General features: G+C 38.8%; 1 protein-coding gene across 3 annotated transcripts in view; it reads right to left on the reverse strand.

Moving 5' to 3' along the window:
* Ralgps2 (Ral GEF with PH domain and SH3 binding motif 2) overlaps positions 1 to 10,265 on the reverse strand; it is a 148,873-nt gene extending 138,608 nt beyond the window's left edge. For 2 of the 3 annotated variants that reach the window (XM_063240032.1, XM_063240030.1), the window contains exon 1: positions 10,081 to 10,265. The gene's annotated coding sequence lies outside the window, so the exon portion shown is untranslated. Of the gene's footprint in view, positions 1 to 9,721; positions 9,889 to 10,080 lie in introns of those variants that run through there. The other variant, XM_003474629.5, reaches the window with a different exon arrangement.
* Positions 10,266 to 26,745: the final 16,480 nt, after the last annotated feature.

Genomic DNA, 26,745 nt, shown 5'->3' on the forward strand with positions numbered 1-26,745 from the left:
GGAGGCTCTCTGACATAGCCAGCTTAGATTCCAGGAATGGTGCAGTGTGGGGAGTCCTCAGCAGGGGGAGATATACTCTGCCAAGACAGGAATGAAATAAGCTGAGAGAAACCAACTGGAAATGCAATCGAGGTGCTATGACTGGAACAGCTAAAGTCTCAGTGCTGAAGCTGGAACCCGCGCCTCTGGAAACCCCAGCTTGAATTTCCTGCTGCCGCTGCTGCATCTGCATGGCAGGAATAGAGGTGCAAAAGCTCTGAGAGCAGGAATCAGCGAACCGAATTGAGAGCAGAGCTGGTGGGGAGCCCTGCATCGAGCTGTGGTAAGAGGAACGGAGACCCTTCCATAGACTAGGAGGCTCCAAAAGAGGACATTTTGGGACCAGGCAGACTAGCCAGAACAGGACACTGCAGTGACTTCACTAACATATTCCCCTCTCAAGCGGGATTGGTGGGGAGCACTTGACCTGGGTGACACCATGGACTAAGACCCAGTAGGCTAGCCCAAACCTGGCAGTGCACCCCAATGCAGTGAATGCAGGTTGACTGACCTGGAAGGGCAGGCCTATGCCCATAGGCTGTGTCTCCCTAGTACACTGCAGTGGGCGAGAACACCTAGCTGGTGCCATTCAAACAAACTGTAATTGACAAAGAAAGAAACTGGGCCTCCTATATATGCTTGTATGGAAGGAACAAATAGTATGGAAAGAGGGAGCAACAAGAAAGGGTCCTCAGTCCCCAATCCTGTGAACACTGATCCAGGAAAGGTAAATACAAAGGAGAATGAGGACAGAAAACATTCAATATCAGGCACGGCACCAACAGACATAAAGTGGTATCTCCGGGACCTCATAGATGAGTTCAAAAGTGAAATATTTAACCAAGTAAAGCAAGATATAAGTAAAATAGTTAAAGAAATGCTAAGCACCTCCCAAGAAAAAACAGATGGTGGAATGGAAGAAGAGAAAAAAAGGGGAGAATAGTTTGATACAGAAAATAGAGAAAATAGAATACATGAAGCAGGTTCAAAGAGATTACCAGGAAACTAAAAACTCTATTGAAAGCTGGCATAACAGCTTAAAAGAAACTAAGGATAGATTATCTGAACTGGAGGACAGATTTGTAATGTGGAAGCATGAAAGGAAAAACTTCTTAAAAATAACAAGGAAACAAGCAGTAACAATACAAAGGCTAGAAGATGATAAGAGGATCTATAACTTAAGAATTAAGAATGTAAAGGAAGCAGGGATACAAACAAATGAACTACAAAGGCTATTCACAGAAATAATCAAGGAGAACTTCCCTAATATGGGAAAAGGTAAAGATACTCAGATCTATGAGGCTTGCAGGACCCCAGCCACCTATAACCCAAACAGAACTACACCCAGGCATATAATAAAAATTCCAGAAATCCAATATAAGAACAGAATATTAAAAGCTGTCAGAGACAAGAAACAGATCACTTACAAGGGAACACCCATCAGAATTACAGCAGACTTCTCAGCACAAACCATCAAATCACGAAGAGCATGGGGGGAAATAATTCAAGTTTTGAAAGATAATAACCTCCAGCCAAGATTGATATATATCCTGCACAACTGTCCCTAGAAATTAATGGAGAAATAAAGTGCTTACAGGATAAAGAGGAACTAGGGGAATTTGCAGCCACCAATTCAAGTTTACAGAGAATATGCAGGACATTTTAAAAGAGAAAAATACCAATATTTCAGAAACAGTGGCAGAGAGGCCACAATGAATGGAGCAGAATGCAAAATGAAGAAGACAAACTGACAACTAATGACAGAAAAAGAGCTCAACAGAAATCAGGCAGAAAAGGTTGGATAGTAGGAACAGCTATTTTGGAGAAAACAAGACATCATAATAGCTAGTGCTGATTTAATATCATCTTGAAGTCCCATCAAGCTTTTGTTCTTCTGCCTCCATCGGTCTTAACATCTTATTATTTATTATATCTTATTGGATTTTATACAAACAAAAACTTTTATAGACAAGATTATACAGAAACCATTGTTCATTTTCTATTAGTTGGTTCTAAATACAGTGTAATACTGTCATTCTCTTGAATGGTTTTACATTGTCTTGATATGTTTGATGCTATAGTATACAAAGTTATACTCAAAGATTTCAAGGAAAAAGACACTATGGTAACTACTTTTATGTTGGCATATCTGGTGGTGAAACACTATTTTGCTTAAATGGTTATGTTTTGACCTGTGCTGTTTTGTTGTTATGTCCTCTTTTATCTCAATCTGCTTTTTTATTTTTATCTTTCTAATTAAAGGAAAAATAAAAAAATAGCAGAATATATTACAGTAACCCACTTTGATTTCCTATTAACTTGATTTGAAACCCTGTATTGCTCTCACCATCTTGTTTTGACTGATTTTCCTCTATTCTGTTTTGCTTGATACTACCAAGTTCGAGAGTATGGGCAACAACTGTGAAGACAATAAGATTCATTATGACACCCATTCTGGTTTGACTATTATCTTCTTTTGAAGTCCTGTAATGTCTCCAATGTTTCGGTTTTATTTGTTTTGTTCTTTACTGTTTTATTCAATTTTATTATAACTGATGATATAGGCAATTCTTTTTAAGATAGCAAGCGGCATTATGGCAACCATTGTTGATCACCTTGTATTCTGTTTTTACACTATGTACTATGTCCATCCTTTTGATTTGACTGACTGTTTTGTTACGTCACATTTGGTTTTATTCTCTTCAAAAAAAAAGTAATAACTGTGGGAATAATAAAACCCAAAATGTATAATTGTCATTGTAAAAAAAGAGAGGAAAAGAAAGTGCTCTAAAGGATATAACTGCATATTTAAGCGTTTAAGATAGATAATCATATTACTGAGTTTTTGTCGGATCATTGAACAGAACTGTTTGCAGTCTCACTGTTTGAATGTCCACTTTATATGTTTTAATTTTGTAACTTGAACAACTATTTCTAAGATGATAATATATAATCTATTAACTAGTGATTTCCTACTGGTTTTTTTTTTAATTCTGTATAACCTGTACCCTTTTTCTGTTTTTTTTTCTTTTTCTTCTTAAATAAAATTTTAAAAAAAGAAAAATTAAATTCTGCACTGTAGAAAAAAGAATGCTTCACATCTAAACAGTATTTAGCTCAGGAATACAAAGATTATTTCAGCAAAAGATAATCTATAATGAAATATATTCCACTAGTAGATTAATACAGAAAGTATGTATGACCATCTCTACCAATACAGAAGAAAAAGCATGTTTATAAAAACAGAAAATTAGAGTAGAAACTATTTCTTAATCTTATCCATTAAATCCTTAAGTTATCTAATCTACTAAAAATCAATAGTAATACATCATACTCCATGAAATTTTAGAAATACTATGCCTATCAAAGTCAGTAACATAAAATTCAGAATCATCTCTATGAGCTCACAATGCTGCCAGGTAATCACACACATCCCCCATTCTATCTGTTGTTTTTCTGCCCTTTGGTAGATGACTGCTATTTATTCTCTTCTGAATCCTCTTTTACATACTCCCATTCTTCTTTTCAACTGAAGACCTTGGTCCACATATAGTAAAGACAGATCAAAACTTCCTCAAGCTACCAACATCATATCTGTCTCATTTATCCCATCTTCTCTTCCATTTCCACATTAATATTCCTATTTCTAGTAAAGCAAAGTTAAACCAAACCACCTATACACAGATAAGCGAATGACAGCACATGGTCCCTGTGGCTATTTTCATGTGACAACAGCAAGTTTATAGTAAACAGAGACTGCACTGCATTCAAGCCTAACATACTTACCACCTAGCTCTTCAAAGAAAATTGCTAAGACTCACTAAATTCTGTATATGAGAAACGAAGATCTACATAAAGCATCAGGGACATAGAAGGTATATTAAAGAAAATATCTTAAACCCAGCACTTGTACAAAAGATGAACATTTTGAATGACATCAAGGCTTTCTTCTTCTTCTTTTTTTTTTTTTTTCTTTTTTGTAGCAAGATCTCACTATGTAGTACAGGCTGGCCCTGAACTCACGGCGATCCTTCTGCCTTAGGCTCCAACTGCCAGGATTACAGGTGTGTGCCACCACACTCAGCTGACATTAAGACTTTTCAACAGCCACTTGAGCTAGAAAATTAAGAGCAACCAATCCCTTTTAAGGAAAAAAAAAAACTTTTTTTGGAATTCTGTATCTAGCCCAGATGAATTATCAATCAAATGTCAGAGTAGAACAAAAAATACTTACACAAATACAACATTTCAGAAAGTTCATACTATATACTGTTTCTCTAAGGTTATCAAAAGATGCAACTCACCAAAACAAGACAGTGAACTAAAAAAGAGAAAGACACAGCTCCAGAGACAAAGAAAAAAGGAAAAGAGAAATCTCAGGAGCATGGTGACAAGAAGTCACAGCTAAAATTGTAGAATTTAAGTGGGGAGCAGCAGTGCAGATCTAAGCAGGAACACAAAAGACCTCAAGGACTTTCTCAATTTTAAAAAAACTGAATCATGTATATAATGAAACAGTTTGTAGAAAAAGTCAAATTTTAAAAACTGAGAAAAAAAAACAGAAAAAAATGTTTAAGGACGGGAATATAGCTCAGTGGCACAAATGCCTACCTGGCAAGTGCAAGGTCCTGAATTTGATTCCATATATACATAGACACACACACACACAGAGAGAGAAGAAACATCCAAAGAGAAAATTCAGGAGGCAGCAGAATCCTAAAGCACAGCCTTATCTTGCACAGTATAAAGCCAATAGATGATATATAAAATTGGCCAAATGCAGTGGCACATGCCTATAGTCCAGAACTCGAGAGGCAGAGGCAGGAGGATTATTGGAAGTTCAAGGCCATCTTGGGCTACATAATGAATTCAAGGCCACCCTGAACTACATATCAAGACCGTCTCAAAATCAAAAACAGAACAGAACAAAATAAAAGAGATATGGAAGTAAACAGAAGAAACAGATAAATGTGTCACAAATGACTGCTCTAAGAGCAAGACCTGGGAGGGAAAGTGTTTATTTATTTGGTTGGTTTTTTGATCTCCCTATGCAGTTCAGGGTGGCCTTGAACTCACTGTGTAGCTCAAGCTGACCTCAAATTCACAGCAATCCTCTTGCCTCAGCCTCCTGAGTTCTGGAATTACAGGTATGCTCCACCACATCTGGTTTGGGAAGGAAAGTTAAGAGATGATGGGTTTTGCTATTTCTTGTAGAACAGTTTTTATACCTGCACAGTAGTGTTATAGTATTACATTTTTTTTAAAGAACAAGTAGTCTTCATACTGTTTAGTACATATTTATTCACTCATTCCTCCCCAATAGCTACCCATTATCTATGTGTCAGGTATTTTTCTATCTTTTCTAGGAAGATAGTAAACAAAACTTCATCTTTAAGAAAGAAAGCCAGCCAACCTAAGTCCTTGACCTCAGAAAGCTTACCTTCAGAGAAGGATGCAAAAAAAGGATGCTATAATGTCAGATAATACTGTACCGAAAATAAAGGCACAAAGGGTGATGGGGTAAGGTCGTCATAAAATGTCTCTTTTCTGCAGTAGCACACATGAATTGCCAAACCTTCTCTCAAACTGTCATGTAAGTGCTGCTCTATCCTGATTAATGGAGGGGAGAAGAAGCATGTACTGTACATCCTTCCACTAAGGCTAACTAACCACTAACTATTAAAGTGACCAGGCAGATTTAGATCCAACTTTTTTCCTTCCACATTTTAAATATTGTCTCTGGTCACTTATTTACAAGGGAATCTACTCTTCTTAAGTTTAAATTTTTTAAATAATTTTTTTCTGAATAAACCAGTATACTACTGCTCTTCCACAGAAATTCATAAGCTACTGTTGCTGAAATAAGATTGCTTTCATACATTTTAAATTACACTTTTATCCCCATTATGTACTTGGAGAAGTTTTCCTAAATCAAAAGCTCAAAATATCAAAAAGCATGCCATCATTAGTTATTCAAAAAGGCTGGGGATGGTGGCACATTCCTGTGATCCCAGAACTTTGCAGGCTGAGGCAAGAGACCAGCCTGGGCTACAAAATAAGCTCATGACCAGCCTGAACTGCATAGTGTGACCGTGTCTCAAAAAAGAACCCTCCCCCCAAAAAAAAATCAAAAAAGGGAAAGATTACTTGGGGATGGGGATTTAGCTCAGTGGCTAAGGCCTGCCTGCAAAAGTGAGGTTGTGAATTCAATCCCCATACACAAAAAAGGAAAGATTCCAGATTAAGTCTGGGATACTAACATTTATCACATCCAATCCTCATTGTCTTATTCAACTGTACTCAAGGTACAGCTGACATTTATAAGATAATGCAATACATTTTTCCTTCCCAGGGGCTTCACTGAGACTGAGATAGCTTCAAACCACCTAAATCATCCTTTCATTGAAAGTTGAAAAAAAAAACCCCACAAAACCTTCCAGTCTTACCTGGAAGTGACAATTTCACTTCAAAAACAGCCATTACAAACTAAAAACCTCATATTCAAAAGATCACTATCTTAATCTCAAAAACTAACACCTTTGAAAGTAAACTAAGTGGGTGAGGCATGATATCCCCAGTCTTGGAGCTCACAAACAGCTTGAGGGTACACTTCAGGCAATCTAGCAAGACCCTCCCTAGCTCAGCAGCACAGTGCTTGCCTAGCACAGGCATGGCCCAGGACCATTTTAAAAAAGTCAAATCCAAACTACCTGCTGCTACTCTACACAAGGTAAGTAGTATTTTTAGAGGAAAAATAGGCTTTAATTCACCAAAAGAAAACTTCATTAATTACATTTCACTTCACAGCTTGCGTTAAGGCTTAAAAGTCATTTAGGAATTTCCAAAGAAGCAGAGTGCAGTGTATTAAATGCTGGCCTACAGCACCCATTGTTGATGTTTTCCCCCCAACCTGTCCACTCCTAAGGTGGAACATCACACACTGCTTGCTCACTGGTCGTGTGCTTATTATCTCCAAACCTTAGTTTTCTGATGTAAAAGACAGACAAAGCCTACACAGCGGCAATGTTAATTACTTGCAGCCCAGACAATCAGTAAAATATTTAAGTATAAAGAACATATAAAAAGTCTTAAAGCCTGCAAAGAACCACAACAATATCAGACTTTAATTGCAATGGAAAGCAATCTTATTTCAGGAACAATGGCTTATGGATATTCTGTGAAAGAACAATAGGGCACTAGTTCAGGGGGAAAAAAGTGATTATTTTAAAAATTTAAACTTGGGGCTGGGAATTTAGCTCAGCGGCATAAGCGCCTGCCTTGCAAGCAGACAGTCGTGAGTTCAATCCCTGGTACCAATAAAAAACGAAAAAGACAAAAAAAAAAATTTAAACTTACAAAAAAAGTCGACTCCCTTATAAACAAGTGATGAGACACAGTATTTTCAGAAACATTTCATTTAACTATATAAACTAAAAGAATAAAGCTGTCTAACCACATGTAAACTGCTTCAGGTAGAATATTTATCTTTGGTATACTTGGAAACCAGATACTCAATGTGTATAAACGTAACTGTAATTTTAAAACAAGTGTCTTAATGCTTTTGATCCCTAAGTAGTAATAATTCCCTATATTTTTAGGAGGAAAAACACAAACAATACTCTTAACCAAAAGGCTACTCCTTAAACTGTCAAACTAACAGACTTGCCTCCTTACTATTTCACCTTTTTTGGGCACAAACCTATTTTTTTTTCCTCTTGTATTCTCAACATCCTAGGGAGGGGACCAGCACTATGTACTAGATAATAAATATGTAAATACAGAATGAGCAAACGTTATCACCTATGCCTTTGGACCAAAACTTAGATGTTTCTAATGTCACCTAGTATTCATCATTCACTAGACCTGATTAGTATCTCAACTATAATGACAGAATAACCAAGAACAGCATACACTAGGAATTTAAATGCACACAATTACACATATATCTATTTCACAAAGTTAGCTTTTTAATTTTCCTGCCAAAATTTTAGTGAATTTATTACAAGTATCAGATGAGTATGTTGCCATCTTGATATTTGAGCACTTTCTCTTGCAATCTGCAATAATCATGCAAAGTGAACAATATTTTCAGAGTACTGTCCAGAACATCTTAAAACTTCAAATTCCTTAATTCTATGACAGCTGGAATAGGAAAAAGGCACCCTATGATTTCAAAATTATGCTAAAATTTTTTAATTAAATTTAAAATAATTCTACTTAAATTATTTATTCAAAATAGCATCAGCTGGGAGTGGCGGCGCATATTTGTAATCCCAGCACTCAGGAGGCTGAGGCAGGATGATCAATGCGGGTTGGAGACCTGCCTGGGTTACAAAATGAGCTCAAAGCTAGCCTGAACTGCATAGTGAGACCATGTCTCAAAAAGACTAAATAAATAAATACCATCTATGGAATGCAGCTTAACTATAGATCTGGCTAACAAAAGTTATTTTCACCGGGGATTTAGCTCAGCAGCATAAGTGCCTGCCTGGCAAGCAAGAGGTTGTGAGTTCGATCCCTGGGACCAAAAAAAAAAAGTTACTTCCCAAATCTTTTAAGTTGCATGATAAACATCAGACCTACAAACTTTACAGGTAATTTTTATTAAAATAACATTGTTTGGTTGTGACCTCCATTATAATTCAAAACATTCGACTAAGATGTTCAGTAGTAAGTGTAATACATTTATGACTCTACAGCCTATACAAGCTAATTATCTGAGTGGAACAGGCTTTACAACTAGCAAGCTATGGTCTATGTCACTACAATACTTTGCACGCACGGATTTGAAAAAGTTTCCCAAAATTCTAATGGCCATCTTCAGAGACTTGAACATAAGTCGATCTGATTGCAAATAATTTTAAAAACCACAGTCAACTCCTAAACACTGGTAGGAAAACAAAGCTCTCTATAGCAACTAAAGTGTTGGGGAAGGGCCAAATACGAAGCACATATAAAATGAAGTCTCATTAATTGCTGCCTGTGTGTTTCTACTTTATGTAAAAACAGTGGGCATTAGCTACTTCTTTTTGGCGCTTTCTTAGCAGAAATTTGCTTTCTTGCCCCTCCTCCACAGCTAACATCAGTGCCCTTTCTTCTTCCTCCCTCACCCCTCCCAGCTCAAACAAATTAACATTTGTACTGTACTAAGGTAGCTCCTATCAACTCGCAGCTTCTTCCCAAACACGCCCACGTACACTGAAACTGGCCTGCGTCTACACAACACATAGCTACAGGAAAAGAGCTCTGAGGGGGAATAATTCAGCTCCGCACAGGTTTAGGCTATCTTCCAGATACCAGCTGCTCGACCGCGGCTCGAGTTCCTCCCACATCACCTCCAAAGCACGGTGTTTATGAGCCTCCCTAATCCGAAACTGCAATGGAATTCCTGATATTTGCAGGCAGATCTCGCAGCTTTGCAAGTGTTTGATCAGATACGGCCGGAATCTCCCTCCTTTTTCAGCAAGCCCGCTCCCGACCCCAGAGCAAGTTAGACCGCAGGCAGCGTCCGCCGCGCGGAGCACGCAACCTATCCGCAGCAGAGGCTGGCGGCGACCCGGGCTGCGGGCAGTCCCCGCAACAGGTCACCCTGACCGCGGCTTCGGGGTGCAACCGCCCGGCCGGAGGAGGGGGTGTGGCCGGCGTGGCGGGTCCCGGCGGAGCGGTGCGGGCTCCCGCTCACCTGAGGGAGGGTGAGGCGCCGCCCGGCCCGCGCGGGAGACGCCAGGAGCCTCCGCCATCCGCGCAGCGACAGCGAGACGCGGCGACTCTGGGGGTCCTCGCGTCCCTCGACAACCACCCCCGGCAGCTTCGACCCCCGAAGCGAGCGGCCACAGGAGGCGCGGCCCCCGCACCCCACTCAGTCCGCCGGAGCGCTGCGGCCCCATCCCGCGCGGAAGGGAGCAGCCCGGGGCCCCAGGCCCGCGGCGAGGAGAGCAGCACACCGCAGCGCCCGCGCCGCCGCCATTCCCCGCCGCCCGGGGGGCGCCGCGCACCACCTTCCCGCCCCGCCCCGCCCCGCCCCGCGGCCGCGACACAGACCTGGGCAGCCGGGGCGGTCGTCTCGGAGGATGGAAGGGTGACGCTGGCCTCACGCTCCGCCGCTGCCGCAGCCGCCGCGGGTAGCGCTCTCCGGCCGGAGCCGTCCGCGTCTCTCATTCAGCGCCTGCCGCCGGCGCTCAGGGGAGGGGAGTGTGCAGGATCCACCCCGTCCGCGCTGGGGGTGGGGGAGGCGAGCGGACCGGGCGGGGGCGCGCGTCGAACGGGCGGGGCCGAGCGGAGCGGAGACGCGCGCGTGCACCAACGGAGCGCGCTCGCGGGAGCCCCTGAGCGCCGCGGCCGGCGGGGTCTGCCCCGCGCGCGGCAGCCCGTCGCGCTGCGGCCCGGTGGAGCCCAACGGCCGCCAGGGACCGAGTCCGCGGCGCGCGCCGCCCAGCGCCTGCGGAGGGTTAGAGCGCGCACAGGTGGGGCGCCCCAACGGCCGACACCCCGCCTGCACCCGCCCTGCCTGCTCTGGTCAGCGGGGCGTTCGGCCGACGCGTCCGCGCCTCACTTTAAGGCCAGAGGACAAAGTCTGGGAACACTTGGCCTGAGAACAAATATCCAGCCTAGGCTGGCGGTGTTTTTAGAAGTCGCTGTAGACAAATGAGGGGGCGTCACCCCCCTTCCATGGGATCACAAATTCGGGGGGTCGGCCCTCTCACTCAGACTCGGGAGGTGCTGAAGTAGGGCTTTCTAGGTGTTTGCAGGGTATTACCCTTGGCCTAATGAGCAAATGCCAGAAATTTGGCATCGTCCAGTCTCCGATTGATGAGTTCCAGGTGAACAGTATTTTCATGTCATTGCAGGAACGTGGCTCTAAAATATTAAATGTTTCCGCGAAAAAGGAGTGGATTTGTTTTAAATGGTGAGAGGTTGTCCTTACAGAGGGTGCCCCTCCTCAGGAATGGCCCACTTAAAATTAGCGCCACTGCATGCAGTGTGACTTTCAGTGGTAGAAGGTTGTCAATGAGCCTCCTTTGGATGATGATTTGATGATCTGTAGCCCTTGAAGGGCAAAGCACAGTAAAATGTGGAAGGAGTACTGTACCAGCATTGCATATAGACGTGATAGACCTGACTGTTTACATTTGGTTTCTTCCTCTTTAACCACTAAAGCAAACTGATTAATATTGTACGTTGAAGAATGCTAATTATTTCTCCTTGGACTACAGTACAGTCAAGCAAGTACTCTCTAAACCCCTTTCTTTGAAACAGGGCTACTTCTTTAAAGTACCCGTACCGAAAAGTAAGTTAAAAACAAGTAGGGAACAAAAGTTCATAATGATTGATTTTTTTACTCCATTTCATTTTCAACGAAAATATCGAATCGTGATGAAATCACTGAGACAAATTGAAAAACCAAAAGGCCTCCCCTCCATTTTTTTTTCCAAATGATTTTAAGAAAAAGGAAATCAAACTACTGGTAAAAGGGATAGAAATGCATTATGTGTACAGGAAGTTTTCCCATAGATGTTAATTGCTTTATGTCCCAAAGAAACAAGAGGCAAAGTGAATTAGCACTTGGAGGAAAAATGCCTTCCAGCTATTGAGTTGGACAAATGTTTACTCTTGTTTTCTGTGTTAGTAAGAGATTAAGGAAAAGATGGTTGACTGCAAACAGTACAATGATTTTTTATCATATATAAATATATATGTGCCATTATCACAAATAATTAACTGCCCTTAAGAAATAGAGAAACTGAAACAGGAAAACTGAGGAACAGGCAATTCCTTTTTATATAAATGTCTTACAATTACTTTAAACTCAAATTTGGGGCCAGGCGTGGTGGCTCCCGTCTGTAATCCCAGCAGTCGGGAGGCTGAGGTGGGAGGATCGTTTGGAGTTCCAGACCAACCTGGGCTACAAAGTGAGCTCAAGGCCAGCCTGAACTGCGTAGTGAGACCTCGTCTCAAAAAAAAAAAACCTCAAATTTGGGTTTCATAATCAGCAAACTGATTAATTGTTTTTACAAGTGGGCCTGTGTTGCTACATCTGCCAATAATTTTCACAGTTTACTGTAAAAACAGTGAAGTTTTCATTCGGACTTTGAAGAGAAAAGCCATAATGACTCATGAGATGGGCCATGGATATACTAAATTCTTCTGCTTACTCAACCTCCAAGTTCAAAATACTTAAGTATTGTTTCATTTTTCATGTCGATAACCTGTAAAACCATAGTTTTAAGTGTTCAGATTTCTAAATTTGGTAAGATTTTGTGTGTGAAAAATAACAAAAAAAGTTTATTCTCCATATTTCTGTTGTTATTGTTGTCGTTCTAGCTTCAGAATTATTTTATAAAGTCTGTGTTCTTTCCCATCCACTGATACATAAATGAAGACAGTGAATTTTTACACTCAAGGAGAAACTGCAACAGATTTTATTTACCAGGTCACTTTTATCACAGTTAAATTGTGTAAGTTGCTTTATAAATTCCATTTGTTTTGCCAAAAGACAAAAGCTTGCAGTCTTATTATAACAGAAAGTCCTAATGTATAAGATAGAAATGCCATTATATAAAATAGGAATCAATAAGAATTCAATATGCTTAAAAGTAATTTCAGGGATTCACCATCATGAAACAGTTATATTACTATCCATCAAAATTGTTTTAAGGGATAAGCCAAGGAACTAATTTAGATATAGAACAAATCGTTCAAATACAAGAGACCACCACTGCAAAAAGATATGAACAAACAATTCGTCTCATTGTAGCTGACAAAACAAAATCAAATTGGCCATGTAAGAAAGATTATTTCAGTAACAATTTTATTACAACCAGCATAATTTTAGTAACAATATAGGCCTCTTTTATTTCTCTATCCTTTTCCAAATATATAGTAGCTGAACATTTTAAAGAAATTTGTCAGTTACGTTTTGTTTTTGTTTTTTGTCAATTACATTTTAACTGGTTTAAAAGGAAAGAAAGCAATGTACCCAAATATCACTTTGAGGTGAAGGATGCATAAGAGGATTTCAAAGAGAGAGATTTTCCAGAAAACAAACACAAAGGTAAAAGAGACTTCCCATACTTCCCAACTAAGATATGCCACAGATATTAAGATACCAAGGACAAAGATGATCCACAGTCCCTAAAAATATATGTACCACATAAATTTTACAGTTTACATTAATGTTTAAAATTAAGCTGCTTCTCCCAGGGGCAACTCTATGCCAGGTGTGGATCAACAGGAATTTATTTATTTTAAAAATGATTAATATTTCCCTGGAACAACTCTAGAGGAAGCCAGTTAGTGTACAAACAAATGTTTGCATGCACTAATAATTTTCAGTATTAACTGTAAAGGCAGTTTTCAGTAATGCTTTGCTTTTCTGACAAGATTAGGAAAAGAAGGTGCTATTGAGTGGTTAGAATAATTAGATATTCTAGATAACCAGATTTTCATCTTGAAGCACTAGAAACAATTTAAAAGCACTTTTATTGATTCTTTTTCCTGAAATAACACCAACTTCTCTGCCTTAAACTAAAAAAACACAATACATCTAAACCTAATCCTGATAACCCAGAAGTATCTTCATAACAAAAGCTGTGATACCAAGCCGTCCCCCAGAGCTTAGTTGGATTTAGTAATCTTCACTATTTAATAAGGTAGTCAGAGCCTACTCTGTCCCCAAGTCCTGAGTCATACACATTTGGGTGGTGTACATAATACATCTTTCTGCTGTCTCCTTCTTACTGTATGGTACCAGCCCACTTTCCTGTCACTGAGACACAATACCCAATACCTACAATTTAAAGAAGGAAAGGTTTGCTTTAGCTTGGTTTGGAGGAATTCAGTCCATAGTCACCTGACTCCAAGATAGGAACATCATGGCAGAAGGGCTGTTTAGTTCATGGTAGTTGCGAGCAGAGCAGGTGACAGTGCCAGAGAGGAATGAGTGAGGTTCCATATATAGTACAAAAGGTCCTACCTTCATGACCCACTCAGACACACCCAGTTGGCTTATCACGAATAACCATCATGCCAAGCATAATGGCACATGCCTCTGATCCCAGAAGTTGGAAAAAGTCATTTTACCACAATTATGGCAAAGATCGAGTTAGGCAGAAATCATAATTGGATCTAAATATAAAGAAATTTAGATGGGAACAAGATATTTAAATGATTTTAGAGAATTTTGCCACAGACTTGTTCCTGATTACAAGAAGTAATTATATATTAGAGAAATTGAACAAAGCCCTGGACAGGTAATCAAGATTAACATCATAAATGAGGGACAAATGGGCATTATTTGCCTCTAGATATGGTTCCCCAAAGACACAGAATCTAAAAAGCGAAATTAGGAATGTAATGAGAAAATGTCAGATCAATCTCAAATGAGAAATGTTCTGCTTTATTTTTTTGTTATAAAAGAAAAAGGTTCTGAAAATATTCCAACATAAGAGCTATGAAGATAAAATGTAATACAAAATACTATACTGGGTCCTTTCCTGGAAGAGGAAAAAATAGTATAAAGGACATTGTTGGGTTAATAACTAATGGTAGATTAATTAGATAAAGCATTACATAAATGTTAAAGTCACTGCAATTGATAACTACTGTGGCCTATTCTTAGAAAATATAAACTGAAGTAATTAAGGATAAAAGACCAGGCTATATGGATATGATCAAAAACTATAGTGAGTGCTTAAATTAAAAAAAATTACAATAAAAATTACATTGCTATAATTCTACCTCAAAATACTCTCTCTAGTTTCAAGCACATATGTCCTGTCCTTCTTGACACTTTCTAAAGCAGTTCTGGAAATCTTTCATAAGTGTCTTTTCATGCCTGCTTCAATATCCTGAATCGATTCAAAATGTTTATAGTAATTTTTGTCAAATCCCATTACAGTGTGTACTCATCCACATCACTGACCAGATCTGAAAGGTAAATGTTTGGTAGTTTTCTACCACTGAGTATATCCCTAGACCCATCACGATTATTCTAACTGACTACTTTACTGCTGACCCTCATGTGCTTTCTGAAGTTGTCAACTGCTTCCATGAAATTCACATCTCTTACATTAAAACAACAGAAACAAGAAATTTTAGAAGTGAAGAGTCATCTTATTCAATTTTCTATTTATAAATGAGGAAATAGACAAGAGATTTAAGAGACTTACCAAAAATTGCTTAGCTAGTTATGAGAGGACAGTCTCCAGAACTGCTAAACTGCCATTGCTCATTTCTTTTTCTTTTCTTTCTTTCTTTCTTTCTTTTTTTTTTTTTGTCTTTTCAAATCTATTTTATTTCAAAGAGGAAGAAAACCAAAACTATATATACTTCTATTACTTTCTCTTTCTCCTTTCTAACTCAGAGCTTCCTAAAGTCCTGCTGTTTTCTTCTGTGACTATACAAGGCCTTTCTCTAACCTTAACTGTTTCAGCTCGCATGGCTCCCCTGGCAGTTCTCACCCAGCCTTCTGCACCACATCTGTGTGGCTTGTGTCTAGATGTCTTTCCAAAGCCGTTAGCAGTCACAGGGGGGCATTTTCAGAGCTAGAGTGTGTGACACTGGGATTGATTCATAATGCAGCGCTAGGCTCAAGGGCACTAGGATTAAGGGTGTGAGTGCTACCCACCCTAAATCCCTGGATAAGATACAAGGGATGGAGTGAATTATGGTCATCCCTTGCTTGCTTTTACTGTCCTTTGCTTCTCCTTTGTGATGCCCCTCTGCCAAGCCACCCTGCCTTGGAGCCAGCCAATTATGGACTCAAACCTCTACAAACTGTAAGCTAAATAAACCTTTCCTCCTTTAACTTTGGGTGTCAGGTATTTTGTCTCATCAAATAAAGAAACATAACTAACACAACAGCTGCATTGCCTTCATTAGGAGATTCTACCATCAGTTTGACCCATTATGAGCTCAAAAATAAAATAATCCTAAAAGGAAGTGCTGGTGAATGCCTATCATCTTAGCACCGAGGGAGGAGGATTGAAATGTCAAGCTCCTTCTGGACAACCTAGCAAGCCACTGTCTCAGAATAAAAAACAAAGGACTGGGAATGTAGCTCAGTGGCAGATCACCCTTGGGTTGGATCTTCAGCACTGCCAAAATCAAACCAAACCCAGTAAAACCCATGAAAATATATTCATCCCTACAGATTATCCAAGAAATGATTATTAAAACAAGTTTTGGATGTTAAATTAATTGGTTAATAAGATTTGTAAAATTTCATTTTAAAAAAGATGTGGGCAAGAAACTCAAAACTTAAAGTGTAAATGAGCATATCTTTTTCATGGATAATTTGCCAAAATTGAGGAATAATTTAAATACACATAGACTTTGACTCAGCAATTTTACACATGGATATCTGCCTCACAAAAATACTGTGACAGGACTTCAGGGAGAACATGGCAGATAGATAACAGCAGCTATGGAGGCTCTCTGAGATAGCCAGCTTAGAAGTCAGGAATGTTGCAGTGTGAGGAGTCCTAAGCAAGGGGAGATATACCCTGCCGACCCAGGAACAAACTAAGCTGAAAGAAACCAACTGGAAATGCAATCCCAGGGCTATAACAGGAACAGATAAAATCTCAGTGCCAAAGCTAGAACCTTGCGATTTGAATTTCCTGCCACCGCTGCGTCTGAATCAGCGGCACAGCAGGAACAGAGAGGTGAAACCTCTGAGAGCAGGAATCGGCAAACGGAGTTGAGAGTGGGACTGGCGGGGAGTTCTGTATCGACCTGCGGTGAGTGAGAGGAATGGGGACCCTTCCATAGACGAGGAGGCTCCAACAGAGGGCATTCTGGGACCAGGCAGACTAGCCAGAACAGGACGCTGCAGTGACTTCACTAACATATTCCCCTCTCAAGCGAGATTGGTGGGGAATGCTTGGCCTGGGTGATACCATGGACTAAGACCCAGTAGGCTAGCTCAAACCAGGTCCCAGCACCTGGCGGTGAACCCCAATGTAGTGAAGCCTTCAGTAGATTGACTGACCTGGAGGGGCAGGCCCAGCAGAGACTGCCCAGGTCTGTGTCTCCCTAGTACACTGTAGTGGGCAGGAACACCTAGCAGGCGCCATTCAAACAAACTAACTGACAAAGAAAGAAACTGGGCCTCCTATATACCCATGTATGGAAGGAACAAAAAGTATGGGAAGAGGGAGCAACAAGAAGGGTCCTCAGTCCCCAATCTTGAGAACACTGATCCAGGAAAGGTAAATACAAAGGAGAATGAGGACAGAAAACATGCAATATCAGACACGGCACCAATAAACATAAAGTGATATCTCCAGAGCCTCATAGACGAGTTCAAAAGTGAAATATTTAATGACCTAAAGCAAGATATAAGTAGAATAGTTAGAGAAATGCTAAGCACCGCCCAAGAAAAAACAGATGGTGGAATGGAAGAACAGAAAAAAAGGGGAGAATTGTTTGACGGAGAAAATAGAGAAAACATAGAATACGTGAAGCAGGTTCAAAGAGATTACCAGGGAACTAAAAACTCTCTTGAAAGCTGGCATAACAGCTTAAAAGAAACTAAGGATAGATTATCTTAACTGGAGGACAGATTTGTAATGTGGGAGCATGAAATGAAAAACTTCTTAAAAATAACAAACAAACAGCAATAATACAAAGGCTTGAAGATGATAAGAGGATCTATAACTTAAGAATTAAGAACATAAAAGAAGAAGTAGGGACACAAACAAATGAACTACAAAGGCTATTCACAGAAATAATCCAGGAGAATTTCTCTAATTTAGCAAAAGGTAAATAGATGTACAAGGCATGCAGGACCTTAGCCACCTACAACCCAAACAGAACAACATCCAGGCATATAATAATCAAAATTCCAGAAATCAAATATAAGAACAGAATATTAAAAGCTGTCAGAGACAAGAAACAGATCACTTACAAGGGAACACCCATCAGAATTACAGCAGACTTCTCGGCACAAACCATCAAATCACGAAGAGCATGGGGGGAAATAATTCAAGCTTTGAAAGATAATAACCTCTAGCCAAGATTGATATATCCTGCACAACTGTCCCTAGAAATTGATGGAAAAACAAGGTGCTTCCAGGATGAAGAGGAACTAGGGGAATTTGCAACCACCAATTCAACTCTACAGAGAATACTGCAGGACATTCTAAAAAAAGAAAAATACCAATATTCCAGAAACAGTAACAGAGAGGCCACAATGAATGGAGCAGAAAGCGAAATGAAGAAGACAAACTGACAACTAGTGACAGAAAAAGAGCTCAACAGAAATGAGGCAGAGAAGGTTGGATGGTAGGAACAGCTATTTTGGAGAAAACAAGACATCATAACAGCTAGTGCTGATTTAATATCTTGCTTTGAAGTCCCATCAAGCTTTTCTTCTTCTGTCTCCATCGGTCTTAACAAGTTGTATCTTATATGATTTTATTTTATGTGATAATATAAACAAAAACTTTTATAGACAAGGAGATTATATAAAACCATTGTTCATTTTCTGTTAGGTGGTTCTAAATGCCCTGTATTAATGTCATTCTCTTGAATGGTTTTACATTGTCTGGACATGTTTGGTGCTACAGTATACTCAAAGATTTCAAGGAAAGAGATACTATGGTAACTACTTTTATGTCAGGATATCTGGTGGTAAAACACTATTTTTCTTAAATGGTTATGTTTTGACCTGTGCTGTTTTGTTGTTATGCCCTCTTTTATCTCAATCTCTTTTTTTAATTATTTACTTTTTTATTTTTATCTTTCTAATTAAAGGAAAAATAAAAAAATAGCAGGATATATTATAGTAACCCACTTTGATTTCCTATTAACTTGATTTGAAACTCTGTACTGCTCTCACCATCTTGTTTTGACTGATTTTCCTCTATTCTGTTTTGCTTGTTACTACCAAGTTCGAGAGTATAGGCAAGGACTGTGAAGACAAATAAGATTCATTATGATGCCCATTCTGGTTGACTATTATCTTCTTTTGAAGTCTATAATGTCTCCAATGTTTTGGTTTTATTGGTTTTGTTCTTTATTGTTTTGTTCAATTTTATTATAACTGATGATATAGGCAATTCTTTTTAAGATAGCAAGAGGCATTATGGTAACCATTGTTGATCACCTTGTATTTTGTTTTTACATTATGTATTATGTCCATTCTTTTGATTTGACTGACTCTGTTTTGTTATGTCACATTTGGTTTTATTCTCTTCAAAAAAAGTAATAAGAACTGTGGGAGTAATAAAACCCAAAATGTGTAATAGTCATTGTACAAAAGAGAGGAAAAGAAAGTGCTCTAAAGGTATGTATATATATTTGCATGTATATTTAAGTGTATAAGATAGATAACCATATTACTGAGTTTTGTTGGATCATTGAACAGAACTATTTGCAGTCTCACTGTTTGAATGTCCACTTTATATGCTTTAATTTTGAACTATTTCTAAGATGACAATAAGTAATCTATTAACTAGTGATTTCCTACTGTTTATTTTTTTCTGAAATTCTGTATAACTTGTACCATTTTCCTGTTTTTTTCTTTTTCTCCTTAAATAAAATTTTAAAAATACTGTGGTAATATTCCAAGTGATATTCAAGACTGTTCATTAAGTACTATAATAGCAAGTTTTATAATGTTATTTTTCCATCAATGAGGGAATGAGTACAAAATTATAATAATTCCTTACCAAAAAAAAAAATAAACCTCTAAATGGACCACATAGAAAAAAGGAGATGAAGAGCACTAAGTATACAGGGATTCCGTTTCTTTTTAAATTTACATATACATAAAAATCAGCCTGGGAACCTACACAACAAATGACAACGGTGCTACTGCAACAGAGTTGGAGGGTGGAGGAGAGGACTTTCATTTTTCTAGCTTACATATTTCCATTGTTTCATCGCTAGTTATTTATTTGTTTGTTTGTTTCTGCCGTAGTAGAGACTGAATCCAGGACCTTCACAATGAGCTATATCCTCAATCCCTTTTGTATATATATTTATTTTGAGACAGGGTCTCACCTAGTCACTAAGTTCCCCAGGCTGAGTTTGAACCTGTGATCCTGCCTCATCCCCCAGAGTGCTCGGATTGTAGGTGTGTGCTACCAGTCAAAGGTGTTACTTCCTATATATCCTGAAATTTCTAATTCTTTTATCTTCACTTCCTCCAGCTTGACTATTCCCACTATTTCTTCTCCTTTGTCAGATTTTTAAAACTATCGTGTACCCATTTAGTTTTCATCCTGGTATGTTTTCAAAATTCTATTTATTTATTTAGCAGTTAAACTGAACTAAATGCACAGAAACGTATTCCTGGCTGAACTCTTAGATTTAGCTACCCTCCACACCCTTTCCTTAACTCTTCCTGCACCACATGCCTTCCCCATCCCCTTCTCCCAGTTAAAAAGCCAGTTATACCTGGTGCTTATTGACATGGCACCAGGGACTTCCACGACCTCACCATTCACCTCCGCTGGTACCATTCTTCACCTCGACCGCATCATTCTTTGACTTACTCAGTAAGCGGACACTTATTTCTTCTCTCCAGTCAGCGCTGGCTCCTGTTGTTTCACCCTCTGCAGGTTATTTAGGGTCTGCCTCGGCCCCTGCTTTGCTCCACCCAGAGGAAGTGGGGACAGGGTGTCTTCACACTAATGTCTCCCGCCGCCAACCTCCGGTGACCGCTGGGATCCTGTCATTTTGGCAATTTATTCTGTAGTCACAGTCTTATCAGAGCACACATTTCTTGAATGTCTCAATAGATTGTAAAGCAGTCCCTATCTCTGAATTAAACTTTATTGATCATTTATAATAGCGTAACAGTAAAAGCCTTATATACATCACCCCAGTTAGGCCTAAAAGGTAGGTATTTTTAACACCTTTTGATAATGTGGTTTAGAAAGGGTCAAAGGCTGGTTCAAGGTCATGCTACTAGGATACAGTGAAGCTGGCCATCAAATGAAGGCAGGCTGGCTGATTCTCCATGCTGAATTACCTTCCTGTAAAGCCATGATTCCTACGTGTTGTCAATTACCAGCTCAATGTCCCATACATGGATGAGGAGTGTAAAATACCTACTGAACATGGTATATTTTATGTTAACAATAGTTCAATGTGTGATACTCAGTATACGTTTTATTTGAAAATAGTAATTTCTATAATTTAGTCCTGTTAGAATTTATTTAAGAGTTCAAATATAAAAGTGCTTCTATTTATTTTATTTTATTTTATTTATTTTTGTGATAGGAGCTCCCTCTAGCTCAGTCTGGCCCCAAACTCCCAGTGTTCTTCCTGCCTCAGCCTCCCAAATGCTAGGATTACAGGCATGCACCACCATGCCTATTTATTTATTTTTAAATTTTAAAAAAGTTAGTGGTGCTGGAGACTGAACCTAGAACAACCACACTGAGCTACATCCCCAGCTCCTCAGGTTTTTTTTCCTTTCAATTTTTTTATTTTGAGGATGTAGCTTAGCAGTACAGCACCTGCATGGTAAGCACAAGGTCACGAGTTTATTCCCAGTAACCAGAAACAAAACAAAACAAAAAAACCTACCTTTACGGGATCTCACTAAATTGCCCAATTTGTGATTAACCTGGTAGAGTATAAAACTACTTTTAAAATCTGAACACTACTCTGGTTTCTCTTCAGATCATATAAATCTTTCGCCTTAAAATCTGAATGCTGTAATCAAGTCCAGCCTGAGCCATACAGTGCATTCAAGGCAATATGAACTACATGTGGTTTTGTTTGTTTGTTTGTACCAGGGATCAAACTCACAGCCTCACACTTCCCAGGCAGGCACTTATGCCACTGACCTAAATCCTCACTCTGAACTACATGCTGAGACACTGTCTCTAAAAATAAAATAAAATCTGAATACTTTTAGAATAATAGAAAAAGTTAAATTGAAAAAAAGATACCAAGTTCAGTTTCTCATTTTGTCCACTCAAGTGCACTAAAAATATAATGTAAGAGATAATTTTCTACTAAAGAAGCACAGTAATAAATTTGGTTATCACACTGCAGATGGGAAAGGCTTGCTGTAAAGCCACTGAGCCCATTTCCCTGGAGAAATGCAATTCTATCTGTGGTTTCATATTCCAGAAAGAAATATTCTGAATCCTTCTGGAAACTGTAGCAAAACCATTTAAAAGTACTTCTGTTAGATTGATCAATAAATTTCAGATAATTTTTACTGTACATAATTGAAACTTCACTTAGTGAAAGAGATTTTCTTAATTATGAATAGCCCATCATACACAGATCTGATGCTCACTGTGATAGTGATTATGTTTGCCACTAAAAGCCAATGTATCAATAACAGTTCAATTTAGGAAAGCTTACATGATTATAAATTGACTTTCAAACTATGACTTCAGTTAGAATGTGACTTCAAAAATTAAAAACAGCTAGTCATAAAAAATGCTAATCATTTTTTTAAAAACTGTTGTCAGCTTAGTGACATGCATTATGATAATAAACCTTATCATCATACATGCTGAATCTTAAATAAAACCTCTTTAAATAAAACTAAGTCTTTGGGGCTGAATCACATGTAAACATCAATACTTGCAAAGACATGTTTCAGTTCTTTTCTTTCCTATCAATTCTGATAGTTTTTTGGGTTTGTTTGTTTGTTTGTTATTGTTTTGAAAGGTCTTTGACCAGCTTTGAACTCACTGTTTAGCCCAGACTGGCCTGAAACTCATGGTAATCTCTTGCCTCAGCCTCCCCAGTGCTGGGAACACAGGTATGCACCAGTATGCTACAGGATTTCTGATAGATTTAAAAACAAATTTATTTACTGCCTTCTGTACTTAATGAGTTGAATATATATATGTTTATCTGTACTAACTCGTAAAATATCCCTAAAATCAGAGTAAACAATGGATAGAGCCTGGCATGGTGATGCATACATGTAATCCTAGCACTCTGGAGGCTGAGGCTGGAGGGTCGCAAGTTTGAGCTCTACCTGGACAACTTAGCAATGTAGTGAGAACCTGCCTCAAAAATAAGAAAGGCTGGGGCTGGGGATTTAGCTCAGCGGCATAAGCGCCTGCCTTACAAGCAGGTAGTCATGAGTTCAATCCCTGGTACCGATAAAAACGAAAAAGAAAAAAAAAATAAGAAAGGCTGGGGCTTCATACTGAAGCTTAGTACAAAGACCCTCAGTTCAATCCCTAGTACTGAGGGGTCAAAAAAAAAAAAGAGAAAAAAGATAGATAAATAGAATGGGAACAGAAACATTGTAACAAATGAGGCATTTTGGAATATGGCAGAGAGGGGCAAATATTAATTGAATTAGCTAAGTAAAGAAAAATGAAACCTGCCATACAGGTGAAAGACAAAATGCAGCCAGCTGGTATGCACAGAACCCTGCGAAGTTTAGGAAACGGAGATAGATGCCACGTACTGAAAAAAGCAGAGATGAGAAGTGCCTGTGTGAACTAGACGGGGTAGCAGCATACATACAGAAGGCTCAGCTCTGGGCCGCTTCAAGCTATGAGCCCATCCCTACCCCAAAGAGGGATGGAAAATTAAAACAGAGACACTGAAGAGGGTTATCTCTCAAATATGAGTAAGCAGTTAAGGATGACCAAGTACTTGGGGAAAATCTCTAACATTAATAGGCAGAACCAGCTGCCATCTGTCATCCTCTTCCCACCTCCAATTTCTACCTTCTCCTGAGGGAAAAAAAAAACAAACAAACAAGGGCATTTTTTAAACAAAAGTTTAATTAATATCTATAGAAGGACACAATATTGCATTCATTAAATAACACCAGGATGCTACGAAAAAATTACAAAGAACAGAAGAAAAAAGACCCGAAAATATTATGGCCAGTGTAGCAGATGTCAACAGAGGTTGAAATAAAATTGAGGACGTCTCTCAGAAAGTAAAAAACTGGACATAACCACTTTATAACTCTATACTAAGCTAAACACTGTGGCTGAACTAGTGCTATTATAAATTGTTAATTGGAAATATATTGGTAACATTTCCCCTGAGAGAAGTTTGGCAATTTAAAATTCCATTTCTAGGAATTTTATCCTACAGATAAACTCACTTGTATAAAAAGAAGTGCGTACACAAGGATAATAAGAGCAGAGGATTAGAAATATATTAAATGTCATCAATAGAAGACCGGTCAAAAATTACACTATATCCACACAATGGAATTTGGTGCAGGTATTAAGAGAATAAGCTCACTCTAAATGGACTTATATTGAGCAATTTCTCTTTTTTTTTTTATATTGTTTCCTGCATGATATGGAGCAATTTCTAACATACACAGAAAAAGCAAGAGGCGAAAATGTGTGGTCATATTCAAAGAACACATTTCTAGGAAACTATACCAGAACTAATCATGGTAATTACTTCTAATCTAAGGGCTAGAGTCTGGGGGCTCTCGGTGAAGAGACTAACTTTGCAATGGTGTGCCCCTTTGCTTTGGTGTTGCTTTTTGCAAGGTTGGGGATCGAACTCAGCACCTTAAAGCCTGCTAAGCAAGTGCTCTGCCACTGAGCTATACCTTAGCCATGTGCCCCTTTAGAGCTCTTAAATTTTATGTCTATTTCTGAAAATAACTTTTTATTCCAGAGGTAATGTCTCCATTTGCACCTGTTAAAAATATTTTAATTTCCAACCAAAATGCAGTTTGTAATTCTCCTCTGAATCATGACTAAATTCACTAGGACTTTTTGATTGAAATGCCCAGAACTAGAACTTAAATTGTAAGAAACAATACTCTTTCATCACAGAGTAATACCAATAGCTTATAGGCATATATTTTATCTTATTTATTGTATGTGTACCCTTTAATCCCACTTCTACCACCACTTGTAGCCCCCGTAAAAATGATGGCCTTAGATGACTCAGAACTAGCAATTGTTCCTTCCTGGACCCAAAGATGATGGCCTGAGTCACACTCATCCTTTTTGCTTTTTTCCCTGGAATTTGGAACATTATCATGAAGAGCAGTCAATGTCGGGAGCCAGATCTCTCCATGTATATGTAGAGAGCAGGTAAATAGGCAGAGAACGGAATCCAATCCCCAGAGAAAAGTAAAAGGCGGAGTACAAACTGAAGCCATTGAAGAGGCGATTTCGCCCTTCCCATTCCATCCAGGCCCACTGGCCCTCCTTGTTTTCATATTCCAGTGATTCTCCTCCATGCCCGTCTTGAAAGCTAGGGCAAATAGTTTTCTATTCCTTGTGCCAAACTATTTCCTAGTTAGAACACGGACTATGATGCATACACTATTTGCAAGCCTCTTTATTAACAACCAACCCTTTATTTACTAATATTTCCATTATTTATCCCAGTAAAAATAATATTATGGTGGGAGCATGGTGATCTGGGAGTTAGTCATCATTCTCTCTCTAAACACTCAACCTTCTACTTTCTTTTACTTTAAAATCAGGATGACAGTATTTGCCCTGTTCTCCTTATATCTTTATCCTGAGGATTAAATAATATTAGAAAAGCAAAAATAACATGGAGAAGTATTTTTAAATGTCAGCACTGGGAATGACATCATTTATTGTGTCTCATATTCATTTCTGAACTCTTTGCTAAATCACTGAAATTAATTTGAATGTTTGGTGCTAACTTGAAGCTGTAAGAACTGCACAGTCTTAGTGTTTCCATTCCTGCCCTCCTCCTATTTTTTTCCTCCAAAATTCCTGCCCAGAACCATCAGATCAGTTCTTAGGTTGGGCTGTGTTTGTCTTGACCTAGATTTGTCCCTCTGACACTGTCTTTCAGATGCTTTCCAATTTTTGCTTTACCAGGCCCTGGCTACACCTGCCCAGATCAAACTCCTCGAAACTGAACTGGGCCCATCTTCCTAGAAAGAGAATTCAGATAAACTTACATGGATGCATTTAATCAACATATTTCATTTTTTCCAGAGTTGTTCATATGATAGATCCACGTTAGGTTCCAAGTTCTCATTACAAAAATCTCACTCTCTTGCTACATGTCTGCAATATTTTAGGGAGACAGCTGCCTGCTGGAATCAGAAAAATTAATCACCTTTCAATATCCACCCCACTTCAGGAAGGACAAAGTTCCATCCAATCCTTCTTACAAAGAGCTCTGTCCTGACTTTCTTTTGTTTCTGTCAATTTTTTGCTACCTGAATATAATTATTTTCCATTAGGCAAGGGACCAGTATGATTTTCTCAAGTTTCATATAACCCCCTCCTAAGGACAGCCAAATGGCTGCTTAGCTACCAGTGAGTTAGGTTTCAAACAAGATATTAATCCTGTTCAATTAACCATATAAAATTTGCTATACAATCCACAAATAGAAGTCTAAGCCTAAAAATAGTATTCAAGATCTAGGACAAGAGACAGAGACAAAAAAATAAAGAAGATGGACTCCTCAGGAACAGAAATAGTTCAGCTACTAGGGTAGTATTTGTTTTCTCCCTAAAGCCTTCCAACCTATCCTGCCCTATAGTACGATGTGGAACATACTGATAAGAAACTAAATTTCCTCTCTGCACATAATCAGGAGGAAACTAATTATGTAACCAATGCAAAACTTGGTTTTGTATGTAACCAATGCTAGAAACTTGGAAATTGTAATGTACTTTCTTCAAATGAGAAAATAATGTATAATAATAATGAGAAACAATGTATAATAATAGATATATAAAAATAGGAGTCTAGAAAAATAACTGGCATGATGCAGAAGTGGTCATGTAGGTA

The sequence above is a fragment of the Cavia porcellus genome, unplaced genomic scaffold (assembly GCF_034190915.1).
Source record: "Cavia porcellus strain 051 isolate PalLab524CR breed Dunkin Hartley unplaced genomic scaffold, mCavPor4.1 scaffold_29, whole genome shotgun sequence".
NCBI classification, from domain to species: Eukaryota; Metazoa; Chordata; class Mammalia; order Rodentia; family Caviidae; genus Cavia; species Cavia porcellus.